Raw genomic sequence first — 19,653 nt, 5'->3', positions numbered from 1 at the left:
AACATGTGTCGGCGATGCAACATATTGCTTTCGGAAACATTATCCAGGGGATATTCCTGAAGGTGGTTTCCCCCCCCCCCATTCCAGGACTTCCAGATGTTTTGAGCCATTCCAGGACTTCCAGATGTTTTGAGCCACAGCTCCCATAAACCATAGCCAACATGACTAATCATAAAACTTGGTTGTGATGCCAATTTGCATGGTGTAAATCGCTCTTCCAATTCTACTCTTTGTTACAAAAAAATGTGATAACCCCAGTAATTTAGAGTTGCTGATGAATTTGAGTAGCATGCGCTAGGTTCTTCTGTCTATAAATATCCCACCATAGAAAATGGCAGGAGAGTGACATTGCGCCCTTAATATTTCCAACACAGCTGGGGTTCATTAAAAAAACCACAACACTTTAAAAGGCAGTAATAAACAATTTGCCTTGAAACAATTCAACAGGAACACATATTGCTCCGGCCTAGAACATAATGATTGGGCTGAAGCCCTACTGTTAGTTCCTCTAGTGCCTCAGGGGTGCCAGTTGTTAGACCATGGTCTCTGGTGTCGACGCTTCCTGAACTGTTTGCTGTCAACTCCTTGTTCAAAATTGAGTAGCCAATTTGGGGGGTGAGATGGCTAGGACTGAGAGCATAGACCGGAATGTGCGTCCCAGAAATCGTTCCCGGGGGTTCTTCTTCTGTTGAGGTGTCCTCTAGTGCCGGCATAACCAAGTCAGCATTTGCGAGGCAAGATGACGGTTGATGTACTAAGATATTAACTTCTTGCAGATGGGCTGTGAGGCGTACTGTTAGTTGCACTTAGCTCCCATTGAATCAATTCAAGTCAATGTTTATTTACGGCAAACAGCCAGCATATTAAACCAGAATTTCTGCATAATTTGTTGCACTTAGTTCCCATTTAATCAAGTCATCATTAACTTGTCCCCAGTGCTTTTTTTTTTTTTTTTTTAAGATGCCAGTACTCACCATGAAGGGGACACGGGTGGCGCTGTGGGTTAAACCACAGAGCCTAGGACTTGCCGATCAGAAGGTTGGCAGTTCGAATCCCTGCGACGGGGTGAGCTCCCATTGCTCAGTCCCTGCTCCTGCCAACCTAGCAGTTTGAAACCGGTGGGAAGGTAAATGGTGTTTCCGTGTGCTGCTCTGGTTCGCCAGAAGCGGCTTAGTCATGCTGGCCACATGACCCAGAAGCTGTACGCCGGCTTCCTCAGCCAATAAAGCGAGATGAGAGCCGCAACCCCAGAGTCAGCCACGACTGGACCTAATGGTCAGGGGTCCCTTTACCTTTACTCACCATGAAATTGTTATAGTAAGTGCCACACATTTAACGTTTGAGGGGGGAAAGGTGCCAGTACTGTGTACCCTTGAGTGCCCCCTCAAAAGCACTGCTTGTTCCATTGATTGCAGTGGGACTTAAGTTCAACTCTACTGATTTGAATACAAAAAAAACCAACCCCTGTCAAAGTTACGTATAGCCAGGGGAAGCCTGCCACCTGAGGCAAAACAGGAATGTGCTGCCCTCTGCCCCCAACTTCTGCCATCCCACTTCACCTCAGCCAATCCACTTCTGCCACTTCCAGAACTCCCCCTCTCTCCAAAATTGTTGAGAGAGGGGTGTTCCACAAGGCCTTGATGTTCATTTATCAGTCCCAGAGGTGGGGAAGGTGAGTGGCAATGCCGTCCTCTGGAACATTCTTGGTGAGAGGGGTTGTTCTGGCAGTGTTGGCAGTGTTGGGGCAGGCAGGATGCCTCTCGCTCTTTTGTCACCTGAGGCAGCCACTTAACCCCACCTCTCATGGGCAGGCTGGCTCTGCATGTAGTCAATCTACATAGAGAATTAAATTGTGAACTATTAAATAATAATATAAAGGTAAAGGTAAAGGGGACCCCTGACCATTAGGTCCAGTTGTGACTGACTCTGGGGTTGTGGTGCTCATCTCGCTTTATTGGCCGAGGGAGCCGGCGTACAGCTTCCGGGTCATGTGGCCAGCATGACTAAGCTGTTTCTGGCGAACCAGAGGAGTGCACGGAAACGCTGTTTACCTTCCTGCCGGAGCGGTACCTATTTATCTAGTTGCACTTTGACGTGCTTTCGAACTGCTAGGTTGGCAGGAGCAGGGACCGAGCAATGGGAGCTCACCCCATCGCAGGGATTTGAACCGCCGACCTTCTGATCGGCAAGTCCTAGGCTCTGTGGTTTAACCCACAGCGCCACCCGCGTCCCAAATAATAATATATCATGGTGTAATCAGGAATTTTGGGAAATATAGATGGGGAATATGAGTTCATCCTGCATCTTCATTTGATCAGAAATCAAGAGAGGCAGGGACGTAGTAACCACATGGGCAGGTGATCCCTCTCTCTCTCTCTCTCTCTCTCTCTCTCTCTCTCTCTCTCACACACACACACACACACACATTTTCAAAGATCATGTTGACTGAGTAATAGGTAGCTGTGGCTCTCCAGATGTTGCTGGTCTACAACTCCCATCATCTCTGGTCATTCTGACAGGGGCTGCTGGGAGTTGAAATTCAGCAACCTCTGCAAGGCCACAGGTTCTCTGTCTCTGTGTCAAAGCTTTAGACAGATAGCAATTTTCTGTAGCCATCCACTGACATCTGCATTCTCTGTTTGAGCCAGTACACTCACCCTAATGAAAAACATTCACACTTAATCGATTCCATTTTCCTCAGGCCAGACATAGGAACTAGTTAGACATGGAATGGAAATGTGTTTGTTTAAATGATGCACATGTCAGGAAGAGATTCATTTATCTACCTCAACGGTAGGCAAATATTCTTCATCATTTGCAGAGTATCGTTCATTTGGCAAAGACGAAAACATTCCCTGTTCATTCATGCATCAGTATCACAGGAGACATTTTCCTTTACACTTTTGATGTTCATCCATACATTTGAATTTTATCATGGCCTTTTCTTTTGTGCAGTCTGACACAAAGCAATATAAAAAAAATAATTTAAATAACACCGGATAGGTTGTCATCAGCAAGTACTCTTGGAGAAGAGCTATTCTTAAGCGGAACTGAGCACATTCAACAACAGTGGCTCCACCCATTGATGTGGTCCCACTTGAGAAGGACTCATTGGAGTCCGTAGCGGGAGGGAAAGAAGGGCAGCCTCCCCCCAAATGGCCCATAATCTCAAAATTCCCAGCTTTTGTTGTCAAAAAAGAGATTTTGTTTCTAGCATTTGTGGAACCTGAAACAGGAGGCATTGTTTTGTTATTGTTGTTTTTGTTGTTGGCATTTGTCTGTCTCGGGAGATAATGAAGTTGTGCACCTTTGGGGTTCAAGTCAAACCATTGGGGAGTTACAGCGCCTGCTGTAGAGATCGATATGGGAGAGACATTTTTTGTTGCAGATGCGGCAGATGAAGGTGTCCAGTTGTGCTGTTGCAGATGCACTATGGCGTTTCTTCTCTGCACTCATCTCAGCAGTCATTCTTCCTCGGACCACTGCTGTGGATACATGACCTGACTGTCTACAGACACTATTAGTCACTTTTTTTCGTGTGAGAGACTTGCTTGCTACTCCATTCCATGTTGTACTTTGCTTCCCAGGCAGAGGGCCTTCTCGGTGGTGGCACCCGCCCTGTGGAACGCCCTCCCATCTGATGTCAAGGAAACAAAAAACTATCTGACTTTTCGAATACATCTGAATGCAGCCCTGTTTAGGGAAGTTTTAAATGTTTGATGTTTTATTCTGTTTTTAATCTGTTAGGAGCCACCCAGAGTGGCTGAGGAAACCCAGCCAGATGGGCGCGGTATAAATAATAAATTATTATTCTTGTTGTTATTCCCCTGGAAAAAATCCCACAGAACCCCATGACTGGACTCTGGAAACGGCTCTTCCTTCCTCCTCTTCCTTCCTCTTCCATCCCACCCCTCTGTGACGAGCTAAAGGCCACATGTATACGATACACTGAAAGTACAATTCACCACTTTAAACAGTCATGGTTTCCCTAGAATTCTGGGAACTGTAGTTTGTTAAGAGCACTGGGAGTTGTTGGAAGAGCCCTATTCCCCTCATAGAGCTACAAGTTCCAGAGGTCCCTGTGAAGAGGGGTTGATTGTTAAATCACTCCTCACCCAGGTAAACCCAGCATTTAAAACCAAAGCCGCCTTTTCTATTTAACCGGTGCACTTCCAAATCCTCAGGCAGCAAACTTCCATGAAACCACTTCACCCTGCAAAAAGGTACCTCGTGATACATTTCCATCTTAAACTGGTCCTGTGGTTCTTATCTACAGGTTATTTTCAAAAAGTGGAATAACTCTGTATAGTATATAAAAAGGGAATCAATTGCCCAGACAAGAACTTCTCGCCTGGCTTCTGTGTATTTAATGTGGGGATCTTCAAAGAGCCCTAGCAGGCAGCTTTAGTCATACCTCCTCAGATCTCTTTTGTCATGGATCTCATTGTGAAGATCATTACCATATCAAAAAATAAAATAAAAATCCCACTCAGCTCTGCTTTGAAAATCACTGGAGTGCTGCAGAAGGTTAATAAGCACCAACATCATAAATCTTCTGAATACTGTGAACATGCCTAGTCTTCTCCCCAAGCACAAAGTCTGATGGTATCCATCATTAAAAGATACCGAGGAATATAAATTCAAAAGTAATTGGATTAAAATAGCTCCCACCAATTAAGCCACCAACATTTTAGTTGATTAACCTGCTGTTGACCAAAGTTTGCAGTGTGATCAACAGCAGTCAACTCGCTACACCTCAAAGCGAATATTTATGTGCACTGTGAATTTTTCTCATTAGCGATCAGCAGACATCCCCCATCCTGTTCAATGTGACGGCATGTCAAAAAACCCCAAAATTAGCAGCCGGAGGGAGATTCAGTCATTTCCTTCTCTCCTGAATATACAATATACTTTGGCTACAGATTAAAAAGATGAAGACTTCATTGCAAAAAGAATTCCAGGCTACCTCAGGTAAAATCCAAGAAAATAGAAGTTGACACTTGCAAGAGAAGTAGCCTCACATAACCTTTATAGGCAGCACAATAGGAAATGGAAACCTGCTCCTATTGCTCCCTTGTGGGCTGCTTGGGCTGCCCCAGCCATCACAGATTGCTGATTGATGTCGAATGCATGGGATTTAGAGGGTTTCTTTTTGAAGTGCCTACTAACCAAACTAGCTTTGCAACAGATGCAAATGAATGGCTTGATGATGGCCACGATGCTCAAAAGAGGACAGGGCTTCAGCATCCTTAACAGCTGTGCGGATTAAGGGATTTCAGCATGTGCAGCTTGGTCTGCTTTGGCAGCAGGTTGGGGACCAGTATGACCTCAGCCCAACCTGATTGCTGACGGGGATGGCGCACCAGATCTCTGACACAAATCCCTATGTGAATACACTCTGAAGGACCTGTGTGCTCTTTTTCCATATGCATACCCCCCATGCAGAAAGGTTACAACATTTGGGACTTTTTCGTTCAGCAGAAAGGCACGTAAGAGGTGACATGATTGAGTGCATAAAATTATTTATGGTAAGGAGAGAGTTGTCAGGGACCATGCTGTGGAGGGCTGCACTGAGGAGGAATGGTGAGAGCGCCCCCCCCCCCCCCGTTGCCACTCCTGATCAGGATCCTGAATCTTCCCAGGAGCAGGAGGACAGTATAGATTTGGAACAGTGGTTTGCAGAGGGACATAGTTCAGAAGGCAGAAGCTGGGAAGTACTGGGTGGGGAGCAGCTAGGGGGAGGAGAACTAGGAGAGAGAGAGAGAGAGAGAGAGAGAGAGAGAGAGAGAGAATAGACTCGTTGTTGCTGGAAAGTATTCACCCGCTCAGCCCAAGAACAGCAGATAAGGTGGCAGCACAGAGAGCACAGTGGTTGCGAGATCAGGTTGCAAGACGCGGTAGTGACATGGATGACAAGGGAGGAAGTGGGTGGAGCCCTTAATTGGGAGCACCTTCATTTCTAGGAATGGATTCTTTGTTTTCTCGCTGTGATCTCTCGCTCTCAACTGGTAACAGACTCCTTTCTCTTTGTTCTGCTTATCTACTGCTAAAGGGGTGGGAAGAGGAAGCTGAGTCCCTGAAGTCTGACAAGAGTGAATACAGAAAAGCTTTTCCCCCTCTCTTGTAACACTGGAATTATTTCATATTTTGTAAGGGGCTGATCCTGTGCTGGACATGCACAAGATATCGTATGCAAGTATTTTGGATGTAGCACCAAAGATATTTTGGATGTCTTTGTTCGGTTTTGAAGAAAGTTCTGCAAGTAAAGTTTTAAATGACACTTACGGGCCCGGAAAACGTTTTATTCCAAAAGGCATCCGTTTTTATGCACCCAGTTGTTTTGTGCTGCACAATATTAATATCTGCAATAATCCCATGACGTGGAATGCTGGAACGTTCAGGATTGACCAAAAAAGGTCTTATTCACAGAGGATAAATTATGGTATTCTCTCTCGTAAGAGGCAGTGGTGCCCACTATTGGTAAAACCTAGTGGAGTTTTGCAACTTTCTGACAAGTTGCAGGACCTTAGCCAGACCTAGCAGAGTACAAGCAGAATCCACGGAAGCAATTGGTGACTTGGCTGCAGACAGGATAGACGAAGCAGGAACCAGGAACTTGTAGTTAGGTGTTTATTATATACAGTGGACTATTTACAGGAACAGAACATGGATCTTTTGCTAGCTCTCTCTTGACACGACTCACAACTCCTACACTGACACAGAACTACGAACTTACATTAAGTAGGCCATTAATTATCACTCCCTTGAGAGAGCTTGACCAATCAGGGAGTGGTCTCCATGTCTCTGTTATCTCCAGGCAGACTTACTCCTTCAGATTGCCTTCTGGCTGTCTGCCAAACCTTAATTGACTCTGTGTGAGTAGCTGCACGTACACAGTTTCCCAACACCCACTAACCCAGGATGGTGCGAAAAGAGGATTAAACAAATTCATGGAGGATGAGCTATCAAAGGCCACTAACCCTGATGGAACCAGTATGCTTCTGAATGCCAATTGCTGGAGACCCCGGGAATGCGGAGTGCTGCGGGGTGAAGACCTTCCCATAGGGATCTGGTTGACCACAGTGAGACTAGGATGCTGGACTAGATGGGTCACTGGGCTGACCTATCAGTCCCTTCTTAAGTTATTATGCTCTAAATGAAACAGAGCATGTGCATTTATGTTCCATCCCCATACAGGGTATCTGTTCATTTCCTTACGTTTTTTAATTCATATTTTCTTGAGACATTACACAGTGGTCCTCTCTAGTGCTAAAATGGACATCGCTCTTTCTCTCCCTCTTACTTTTAGAAAGGTCTGGGATAGGCTTTCCTCTCCTACAGCAAAGCCCCCACTTCCCTCAGTGAAGCCAGGCTCTTCTTCAGCCTTATAACTGCACAGTTATCAATCAAATCTGAACGCTTATCAATCTAGTAGGTTCAGGCCTGGATCTACGGCGTCAGTAAGGGGGAAGTCATTCCCATTCATCCATAGAAGTAAGCATTTGTTCATAGCCCATGGCAGCGCTTGACATGTGCAAAGCGAAAGGAACTCTGTGGCTTCATTTTTCTTCAGTAAGCAGAATGCAGCTTCAGTAGTTGCCGCATCAGCACAATACTTCAAATCAAACATGGGGAACCTGTGACTCTCCAGATCTTGTTGGACTAGAAGTTTCACCATTCCTGACCACGGGCCATACTGGGGGGAGGGGGGGGCAAACAGAAATTGGTGTCCAACATCATCTGAAGGGCCACAGGCTCCCCGACCTTGATTTAAATGAAAGTGCCAGCTTAAAGGCTTTCTCATTATGGTACCCCCCTTTCTTCATTTAAAAGAAGCATTGCCATCTTATTTTTTTTGCAAATCAAATTTTGCTTTGGTTATGTGAATAACCTCCCCACGCTTTGCATCTATGTGATAAATGCACATCTTTTGTCCCTGCTCATTTGTATCTTGCTGTTTTTATTGAAATAAAACCTCTCCATCCTGCTGAAAGGATAGGATTTATTCTGCAGCAGATCTGAGTGTGTCCCCAGCATCCTTTAGATCCAATGTGGTCTCTCGTTACAAACAAATGCTTAGCTGATGTCACTTGCGTAAATTAATTTGCAGGATATGGAGGAAATTAGGCCCCCCCCCCAATATTTTTTTTTATGGAGTGGTGGAGGTTTTTCACAATACAGTTAAAAGAACAAACTAATCTACAAGAAATAAAGAAAAGCATTTTCTACAAGAAATAAAGAAAACAAAGAAGAAACAGAAAAAGAAACTACAAAATGCTCTCTCACTGTGGTCTAAACCACTGAGCCGCTTGGACTTGCCATTCAGAAGGTCGGCAGTTCAAATCCCCACGATGAAGTGAGCTCCCATTGCTCTGTGCCAGCTCCTGCCACCCTAGCAGTTCAGAAGCATACAATGCAAGTAGATAAATAGGTACCGCTGTGGTGGGAAGGTAAATGGCATTTCCATGCACTCTAGCTTCTGTCAGGTGTTCTGTTGCTGGCCTCATGACCTGGAAAGCTGTCTGTGGACAAACGCTGGCTCCCTCAGCCTGAAAGCAAGATAAGCACCACACCCCATAGTTGCCTTTGACTGGACTTAACCATCCAGGGGTTCGTTACCTTTACCTTAACTTGCATCCCCTACATAGGAAGGTGTGCCCTCTCAGCTCTCACCTGGACTTATTCCTCCCCTGTGAGATCTCCCCTTAACTGCCTCTCACACGAGGTCCTCAAACTATCCTTCCCTTTCATCTGTATACAATTCTTACCAAAACACGAGAGAGAATATAAGGATAATAATAAACTACCAAAGAAGAAAGAAAGAGAAAGAGAGGGAGAGGGAGAGAGAGAACGGTCTCTTACCAATATGCACCTCAGTTTGAAGATACCAGCTTCAGCTTCGTAGCTCAAATTGGTTGCAAGATGAATAATGCTAAGAGTCTTATAGTACCAGTAAGTGTAGAAGAGAAGCCTCTCCCACCATCCCTCACCATTGGTTGAGATGCATGGAGCTGATGAGAGTTGGAGTCCACTAACATCTGTATTGGTACATAATCACAATCCTCTCTTTACTCAAAAGTAAGCCTGGTCGGTTATTGTGTGATCCTGAAGGGTACTGACTGACATGGCCCTTGGGATCCCTTCCAACTCTGCAATTCCATGATTCTGTGAGATACATCTCATCATCCCTCCAGAATGATACTCTTGCACTGAATGATAATAAAGGTTCACAAGGTCTGAGGCACTACCCACTGGGCAATTCTCCTCCATAAGCTCCAGCGAAATGGATAGGAGCACTCTCTGCGCAGTTCAATGGGATTTTTCATAGACAACTTCCTGGTTGCTAAATATCCAATTGTGTCTTTCCTCTCTCTCTCTTTAATTTTTTAAAAACCATAAAGCTCAGAATCTTTTGTTCTCTCAATTATAGCTTGCATAGCAGATACCAAGAATATCTTCATCTTTCCAAATAATCATCTGCTTTATATTATGCAGATATTATGTACATACCCATTTCCCCCCTCCACCCCAATCCTAGCTTTAAATTGTTGGGCAAATGGTGACTCATGAGCAATGCCTCATCGCCATCATCGCCACGTTCCTTTTCAAGGCACATAACATCAACCCCAGGCTCCTTCGGGATGCACCAGAGATGCAAGAATGTTACATCCTCTCACGGCGCATCATTTAATAACCAAGAAAATAACTGCCTGGTGTTGTCATGAATGTTCACAAATGGAGGAAAAGGGATGAGAAGTCATGTCACGTGACCACAAAAATGCTGGCATTTCATCCTTGCCTCTCTGAATAAACAAAAGACAAAAGACAGCAACAGTCCTGTACAAAGGTAAGTTCCATGGAGTTCAGCAGTCCATATTCCCAGTTAAGAAAGCATTGAATTACAGTCTAAGTGAATACAGTGGTACCTCAGGTTAAGTACTTAATTCGTTCCGGAGGTCTGTCTTAACCTGAAACTGTTCTTAACCTGAAGCACCACTTTAGCTAATGGGGCCTCCTGCTGCCGCTGCGCCGCCGGAGCACGATTTCTGTTCTCATCCTGAAGCAAAGTTCTTAACCTGAAGCACTATTTCTGGGTTAGCGGAGTCTGTAACCTGAAGCGTATGTAACCCGAGGTACCACTGTATGTAATCAAAGGGAGGAAATGGGCCTTGCTAACTCTGAAGATTTCCTTCCAGCATGAAAAGCATTTCCAGCTTATGCAAAAACTAAGGAAGTGTTTGCAAGCAAATCCCACACATTTTAGTTCCATATTTGTCTACTGAACTCTGAGTATTGTTCAGCAATAGAGACACCTGCCACATCAGACAGATGTAAGCTGAATGAAATTTCTTGCCATCCCTACGTCTCCTCCATATGATCCTAAAACAATATGGAATTGCCCCACATGTTTACATCCATCCATATGTAGCATACGGTTCCTTCACAATGATGCCAAAAGAAACGCCATAGGATTTTCCAGCAGGGACTCCTTGCTGTGGCTATTGTGCTGTTGGCATCTTTGGAATGGGATATTGTTCTTCCCTGCTGCTCTGTTTGTTGGTTTCTAAAGTATGTCCATGTCTGGGTTTGTGTGTGAGACAGCCACAACCATCTTCATCAATCAGCCACAGGTAGTGTAGACAATAGCTGGAGATGATGGGAGTTGTAGTCCAAGACATCTTTACTAGTTTGAGGAAGGCTATCAGTGCAACTTGGGGTCTAGCAACATCTGCACCTAACGCATGCATTAAACATTTTTCAGGTGGTGACCTAAAAACGGGCATTTTCTGCTGGTGCCTCTGTGCTATGGAGTGCCCTTCCCTGTGTCATATGTGAAGCAGCAGCTATCAAGGTATTTCAGATGTCTTTTAAAGACTTATCATTTTGCCCTGGCTTTCCCTTATCCATAAGACCATGGGTAGACAAACTAAGGCCCAGGGGCAGGATCTGGCCCAATCGCCTTCCCGACGGTCCGGGAATCAGAGTGTTTTTAAATAAGTAGGATGTGTCCTTTTATTTAAAGGGCATCTCTGGGTTATTTGTGGGGCCTGCCTGGTGTTTTTACATGAGCAGAATGTGTGCTTTTATTTAAAATGCATCTCTGGGTTATTTGTGAGGCATAGGAATTCGTTCATTTTCCCCCTTCAAAATATTGTCCGCCCCCCCCCCACAAGGTATGAGGGACAGTGGACCGGCCCCCTGCTAAAAAACTTTGCTGACCCCTGCATAAGACCAAGCCCTGTTTTATGTGTTTGAATGCCATGATTTCCCTGTTTTTACATGCTTTTATACTACTGTTTTACTTGTTGCATGCCATATTTCTGTTCCAGGGATACTGTTTATTGTTTGTATGTAGTACACAGTGCTATTTTTCTAGAAAAAGAGGTGCCGGAACTCACCGTGAATGTCTCCCTTTTTCTCTTATAATGGCAATGGTACCCACCTGAGAGGTGTTGAACTGAGTTCTGGCTGAAAAAAAAGCCCTGGTTGTACAGCATTTAAAGGGTTTTTTTGGGAGGAAATATATATTAAGAAGTCTAAAAGGAACAACCACACTTTGTGTCAGCATCAACTCAGGCCCTGCAACTGCCTTGCTGGATAAGGCTGACTGTGTTTCAGCAGCGATTTGATAACATCTTGCCCATCTGCGATGCCTTGCACAGCAAGAAGTTCCTTTTCATCATGCAAACTTTGCACCTTTAAGAAGGATGGGAAGCTTATTAGCAGAGATTAGAACGTCAAAAGTTGAAAGAAAAATATATAACCCCAGCAATTAGACACCTCTGGTATTAGATTTTGTCTAGCGAGAGAAAAATTAAATGATTTAGTGGTCTGCTTGGGGGGAAATGGATTTCAATAACCTCCATTTGTATTGCTGTCAGTTCGGGTTTGACAAATTTATACACAAAGAGCAGGGAATTGTATAAGTCTTTATGAGTTAATGTTGGTGTCATTATACCTTTTAAATCTCGGCTGCGAGAATCTCTCACTCATAGGAACAAGGCTTGAAATGCGGCGCCGTAATTATGTTCAGGTTTGCAAGTCATGTTGCAGCGTTGCATACCAGGAACATTCTGGCACATTCTGGAAGTAGCTTGGTCCAGTGGAAATGATGCATGGTCCACCAAAAATGAGGAAGCGGGGAGCATATATTCACTTGAAAGTATTCAGGAGGACATAGGGACACGGGTGGCGCTGTGGGTTAAACCAAAGTGCAAGTAGATAAATAGGTATCGCTCCAGCGGGAAGGTAATTGGCGTTTCCGTGCACTGCTCTGGTTCGCCAGAAGCGGCTTAGTCATGCTGGCCACATGACTTGGAACCTGGACGCCAGCTCCCTCGGTCAATAAAGCAAGATGAGCGCCGCAACCCCAGAGTCGGCCACGACTGGACCTAATGGTCAGGGGTCCCTTTGCCTTTACCTCACAATGAGAATCCACCTCCTCCGGCTGTAGTCAGTTAAGGAAACACAAGTTACTGAGCTGCCTGCTATGAATCTGAGTGTGGCCCTCAGAAATATCCATGCGCTTGAGATGCAGAATGCTGCCTGCCTGCTTGTCCTTATATTACTACATGTAAAAAAAAAAGGGGGGGGGATAGAAATTACAGATGCGAGAGAAATCTGGTTTTGTTTGCCTTGTAATGAGAAACTGCATAATTCACACTTCTCCAACCAGTAAACAACCAAAACACAGTGGTCCGCCAGACCTTGAATTTTGCAATAGAGTTCGCCAATGTAACAATGTTTGCACAAATTAGGTTGAAGTTTGCGTTAAAATGCACATATTAGTGAACAGGTACCCAAATACATTAGGGGAAAGTGCTCACAGATATATTTTTTGAAACTGCATATAAAAAATGTGCTCGTTAAGAAAAAGGCACATTAAAATGCTGACAAATTTTTGTTAGGAGTCCACCCCCCCCTTTTTAATGCATATTGCTGTAGAAATGTGAAAAACGAAACTTACGCTTGCAAAAAAAAAAAAAAAAAAAAAAAAAGGAGACGCTGAGAAGGATCAAAATGGACAGATTCATCCTTCCGTTCTAGAGACCTACTTTTAAAAATGAAATGTGGGTGAAAATTCTCAAAAGGGAAAAGAAGGGCCTGGGATGTTTGCTGAAGGGGCCCGGCTAAAGCAGCAACACACTCACTCACTCACTGTGACTATAGCCATGACATTAACTGGCTTGACTTTCCTGGTTCAGCTAAAGGCTGCATGAAAAGCGAGAGCCTCTATTTACAGGAGCAGGCAAAAGGAGCTCAAACGGGAGGATTTAACTCTGAGCTGCTGTTGGATCCGTTGCAAGAAAGCACCAGCAAACAGCAGAGAGGTCTCAGCCCTTTCATAATCCTCACAGCTGCTGCGAAACCTCCTCACAATGGAGCGATGTGCTGCACGGGGGAAACCAGCTCTTCTTATTAAAGGAATTTGTCAGTGGAGTGACAGGAAGTGTAGACGATGTCAAAAATCAGCTGTTAGTCACTTGTACAAAAAAAATATCAGAATAATTAGCCGGGATGGGAAGTAGATGCTGTGGCGCTCTCATTTCTAAAGAGCTGCCGTTGCTCCCAGGCAAGCAGAAACAGAGAGAGGGAGAGAGGGAGAGAAGCTTTTATGCTACATGGGCAACTTGGACCCAAATGAGCCTTGAGCCACACTAGCTAGCACAGAAGAAGCATTCCTGCCACAGCTCCAGCCATTGCTCCAGCAATTCAGTCCCCACCTCCCACCCACCCACCATTTTGAGGGAAGACGATGCCTCCATGGGAGGCGAGAGTCATCACCGAGTTCAAAGGTCAATTCTTGGAGATATTCAAAATTAAATGGCAAAATTAAAAACAACAACAATGAATGTTAAGAGCAAAGTGTACAGCTTGTGTTCATTTTTTTGGGGGGGGGGTGTTTCTTGAGGTTTGGAATAATCACATGTGGTCTCAAACATAGGGGAAGGGTAGGGAGGAGTGACCCCCCCATCCCTCTTAATGGTACTCCTGTACCCAACCATGTGCCCTGTGGGTGCTTAATTTCCACAACATGGATGCAAGCTTGTTGTGGCACCCACAACTCAAGTGCAAAGACTCCTATGAGTCCTTCTTTTGCCATTTCTGTCCCCCTCCACCTTTGCTCATGATATTTTGCTAGTTCTCTGATGACACCATTGTATGAAAACCTGATTCCATTGGTCAGTGCACCCCAGGCATGGGGGACCTGTGGCCTTGGGATGTTGCTGGACTACAACTCCCATAATCCTTGACCTTTGGCCATGATGGCTGGGGCTGGCAGGAGTGCAACAACATCTAAAGGACCTCATGTTCCCTATCTCTGGCAGAGCATCAAGTTCAGTTCATTCCTGCCTCTTGTACAGGGAATAAGGAATTGTGATCGGAAACTTTGGATTTTTCCTGCACTGTATATTGTCTCTCCTAGTAAATCCACTTTACCCAAATTCTGTGCTTTGGGCTTTGCTTTGAATAAGGTATGAATGAAATTAGTTTTACAGCCCTGGCCTCAATGATTCAAGGGGTTAAGTCAAAAGACCCAGGTTTGTAGTGGCACACAGTTTTGCAGAGAGAGTGCATTTCGTATCGCAAGTCAAACACCTGTGTGGTTTTATTTTGTTTTATTTTGTCTTTAATTTTTATTAAGTTTTCTATTTTACAATTTAAAATATTCATTAAACAACCTTAAAATGTCAACGACTTCCCTTCTTCTCTTTCCATGGTTCAATTTGCATATCATAAATCCCTGCATATTTTACATAAACTACACCATTGAGTATTCCATTAATACATCCATCAAAACTTGTTTACACTGTTGAATTTATCTTAATGCTGCCAACGTTTTCAAGTGTACAGCTTTCCCCCATATATTCATAAACATTTTCCAATCATCTTTAAACGGTTGCTCTTCTTGTTCTCTTATTCTATAAGTTAGGTCTGCAAGCCGCGCATATTTCATCAGTTTAAGTTGCCATTCTTCTTTAGTTGGGACCTCGCTCGCTTTCCATTTAATACCTGTGTGATTTTATAATCCATATATTGCTAATATGGAATTCGAAACACAGGTGGCTGCTGAGACAATTCACTAAACCACAGGGTGCCACAGGTTGGTGATTGGAGATGGGGCTATGCATTGTGGGTGATGATGGAGGCATAGGGAGTTAGAGCTGGCACACTGCAAGTCATCCTGTTGTGGACACAGGCTACTGATGTCATTGGGACAACCATCCAATCTGGCAACATGCTGGCTGCAATATCCCACACCTCTGCCTACGGGCATCTAAAGGTAATTACAGAAAGGCCCCTCCAACCTCTATAGTCATTCTGCAGCCGCCAGCAATTTCACCTAGCAAACTGCCTCACTGGCTACAGCTTACTCCGAGCCTCGCCAGCTCACATGACCCAAAGGGGCCGCTTTGTCATCTGCAGCTGAAAAAAAATAAATAGTGTTATGTTCAAGTGTCTAGTTGAAAGCCATTAGCTCATGTGATGAAAACCACTTGGAGTGAAGCTGTTAGATAATAGAGTTAACCCTGACAGATGGTCTACTCTTGCACTCCTGTGGGTATAATTTTAGGAGCAAGGAGGGCAATTATATCCCCAGTGGTCCACCAATGGGAAACATGGCATTTTGCCTCACTCCAGAGAGCCTCTTTTTGATTCAACGCAGATGCTGATGCTGTGTCACTCTTGACATGCAATGTGCCACTTCAAATAAATGTCCTTCTCAAGAGCTTCTCAGGTTCATGGAATACTGTGGAAAACATCAAATTAAGCTCTTTTCTAACATTAGCGTTGTAATTCTTAGCCACCTACCCTTCATGATTTCAGATCACGGGGATCATGGAGAGATGTAAGCAGGAAGGGGCTGTGGGTGCCATGCAGGTACTGAATTTTGTGGGTGCTCGGGCACCCAGGGCCCCAGGGACTTGGCACCTATGCTACTTGTGTAATAAGAGCAGAGAGGGCAAGAACCCTGGAGGCAGACACATTTTGGGGGCAAAGTCCTCTGCAGTGCACCAAGAAGCAGCATGAGGCTCCCATGATAGTCTTGCTCCACCATCCCTCTGTGCTGCTAGACCGGCCATCTAGTCAGGCAGTGTAGTGGTTAAGAGTGGTGGACTCGTAATCTGGTGAACCGGGTTCAATTCCCCGCTCCTCCACATGCAGCTGCTGGGTGACCTTGGGCCAGTCACACTTCTCTGAAGTCTCTCAGCCTCACTTACCTCACAGAGTGTTTGTTGTGAGGGAGGAAGGGAAAGGAGATTGTTAGTCGCTTTGAGACTCCTTAGGGTAGTGATAAAGCGGGATAGCAAATCCAAACTCTTCTTCTTCTTCTTTTGGAAACTATAACTCTGCAGAGCATGCAAGAATCTGCTGTAAGATTGAGAATTTAATTAATACATAGCCTTTGGAAACTGGTCCTTGGTCTCTGTGCACTCATGCACTGATTCCAGGTTGCATTCATGGAGCTGGTGACACTATGGTCTAAACCACTGAGCCTTTTGGGTTTGTTGGTTGGAAGGTTGGCGGTTTGAATCCCCATGACAATGTGAGCGCCCATTGCTCTGACCCAGTTCCTGCCAACCTAGCAGTTCAGAAGCATACCGGTGAAAGTAGATAAATAGGTACCGCTGTGGAGGGAAGGTAAACAGTGTTTCCATGCACTCTGGTTTCCGTCATGGTGTTCCATTGTGCCAGAAGCAGTTAAGTCATGCTGGTCACATAACCTGGAAAGCTGTCTGTGGATGAACACCGGCTCCCTCGGCCTGAAGTGAGATGAGCACCGCAACCCCGTTGACCGGACTTAACCATTCAGGGGTCCTTCACCTTTTTACCTACCTCTCCCCCTGTATTGCCCACCCCTTAATAAACCTGTGATTGCCAAAATCAAGGCAGCAGCAGGAGTTACTGCATATTTGCAAGGGACCCTTGGCACAAGTCTTAGAAATGACTACGGTGGTGCCTCGGGTTACATATGCTTCAGGTTACAGACTCCGCTAACCCAGAAATATTACCTCGGGTTAAGAACTTTGCTTCTGGATGGCAAAAGAAATTGTGCAGCGGCGGTGCAGCGGCAGCAGGAGGCCCCATTAGCTAAAATGGTGCTTCAGGTTAAGAACAGTTTCAGGTTAAGAACGGACCTCCAGAATGAATTAAGTTCTTAACCCAAGGTGTGTGTGTGTGTGTGTGTTTGTGTGTGTGTGTATATAATCAGCTCATAAGTCAGGGTGATTAGTGTGATTTGACACTTAACTCTTCATTCCTTGTTGATAGAATTAAAGTTTAGCTTCTACTGGCATTCTGGACAGGGTAATAAGCATCACAACGGAGGACTCTAATGCGCCGTAGGAGTCTGAAGCTTCAACTTCTGTGTCCATTCAATGCCTACATCTGAGCTCCATAGCTTTCTAAGTTACAGCCCTTCTGCTACCAGGCTCACAAGACCCCACCCCACCATGTTTGGCAATAATGAAAAGAGATTTACTTTTATTGAAAAAAATATTAATGGTATTTAGAGATCCCATTGGAGCAGTCATGCACTGTTTCTGGCAGAGTTCCCTCATCATCTAGTTAATCGCTTTAGTTTCATAAATTGTTGACCTGGAGATATCTTCAAGGGGAGGTAGATGGAATTAATTTCCCTTCTAATCTTTGATTAAACAGGCCAATAATTTACTTGGGTTGCCTCGTGATTTATAAGGGTTGTATCAGGGAAGCAGAAAGGGATAAAGATAGGTAATGAAACTGTTTTAGTGAAATTGTTTTATATATATATATATATCCAGATTATGATTGCTCGCCACCAAAATCATATTTGCAGTGCTGAGAATTTTGCAGCGTCGTGAGCCAATGATAGATAAATAGGCACATGCTTCTTAATCAGACATTAAGCCTAATGGTACACAATTTAGTTCGTCTGTGATGATGAAAGGTATAGTTTATCCCATTAACTAGGTTTTCGGAAATGCACAGAGATAAATGTTAATCCAGTTATTGGAATGCCATGACTTTTCCTCAAGACTGTCAATCTCTCTGTGTGCGTATACATGCACATACTGCATGTATCTGTGATTTTAAAGCAGTTTCCCCCCCTATAGAGCAGTCCAAAGAAACTAGTGAATCTAATAAATTCTGCTCCACTTTGAATGAAATAGTATAAACAGAGGTCCTAACAGCCTCATCTTAGAAATAAACAATGCAATATACTGGTTCTAGGAAAGAAACTGGTAGCTACAGAGAGTGTTTCTTCTTTACTCATGTGAAATATTTAGAGTCTAAGCTTTTACACCTCTGAATTCAATGGGACTTACTCTTTAAAAAACGTATATAGAACCCAAGACTTTACTGCTTAAATTCACTTACCGCCACATATGCTCAGGTCTGCAAGGTGACTGAAGGTGACGTCCGAATCAAATGGCTACATTAGCATTATTAAAAGCTTAAGGTAGCCATCATGTCCCCAAAGAAAAAAATCCCAAATCCAAATTAGGGCAATACCTTTATTAGGCCGACTAAAATAACACACAATAGCATGCAAGCTTTTGAGTTTGGTCAAGCATAAGTAATCCAGATTTTAGAATTTTCATTCTTGTATTTCTGAGAGTTGTAAAAAAAACACAATTGACTTAATAGAGTATTTAGTCACTCACACCCCCACTTTCCAGCAGCATTGGGCTTCTTGCAACAGAGAAAAACAGAACCCTGATTGAGAGTGTGCCGGTGAAGGGAGCTATACTTTGGTGACTGTAGTAGCTGTCAGAACAGAGAGCTGCCACAGTCATCTGGAGGCTTCTGGCTTTGAGAAGATTCATTCACAAGATCTCTTTCCCCTGTTTCCTTTTGTATATGCTAAATTTCATTTCCTCATCCAACTTTCAATCTCTTTTCTTTCTTTACATAATCACTAGTTAAGAGAATTTGGGAGAAAGCTTAAATGCGGCTTTGAAAAATCTCAATGTTTGTTTTAATTCTGGAGATAATTTGAGCAGTATTTGCAATATAGCATCAATTATTTAAGAAAGGGGCTTTGAAGATGTTTTGATCTTCAGTGCGTTGCACTTCAGCAGGGGAAAATTTACAGATTTCTTAAAAGTTTAAAAGAAAATGACCAAAAAAAACCCCCAAACCCAAACCCAAACAGAGGAGTTGCTTCCACTGTGGTATTTAAAACTCTGCTCTGGGCAGAACTAGCAACAGTACAGTAAAAAAAAGAAGAACACATTTTGTTCCTGTGAAGAAACTCACACAGAGAACACCTTTAGTTCTTGTGAAGGTGTTAAATGTTGTGTTTGCATGCACACACACTTGAAAACAAATGTGCTTTGCTAACCCTAACTAAATTTCACCAAACGTTTTCATGCTGAAATGCTTGCAATCAAACCTTCGTGAGTAACTGCAGGTCTCCCACTCTGACAGGGAGGAAAAATGTTGCCAGCCTCAAAGCAACACACACACTCTCTCTCTTATGTATTCTTGCAGTGGGTGTTTCTTAAATTGCCAATGCCGTTAGTTTTGAAGTCTCCTTTGCACATTGCACCAAGCTGAGCTTGGGAGGGATGCTTCCAGTAACTAAACGGCTCCTTGTCATCAATTAACTGCATGCATTCTGTCAGTTAATGGTCTTGTAGCACCATCATTTACTTTAGAATA

This window comes from Podarcis tiliguerta (assembly GCF_965153285.1).
Source record: "Podarcis tiliguerta genome assembly, chromosome: 4".
Lineage (NCBI taxonomy): Eukaryota > Metazoa > Chordata > Lepidosauria > Squamata > Lacertidae > Podarcis > Podarcis tiliguerta.
This window is presented reverse-complemented; position numbering follows the sequence as displayed.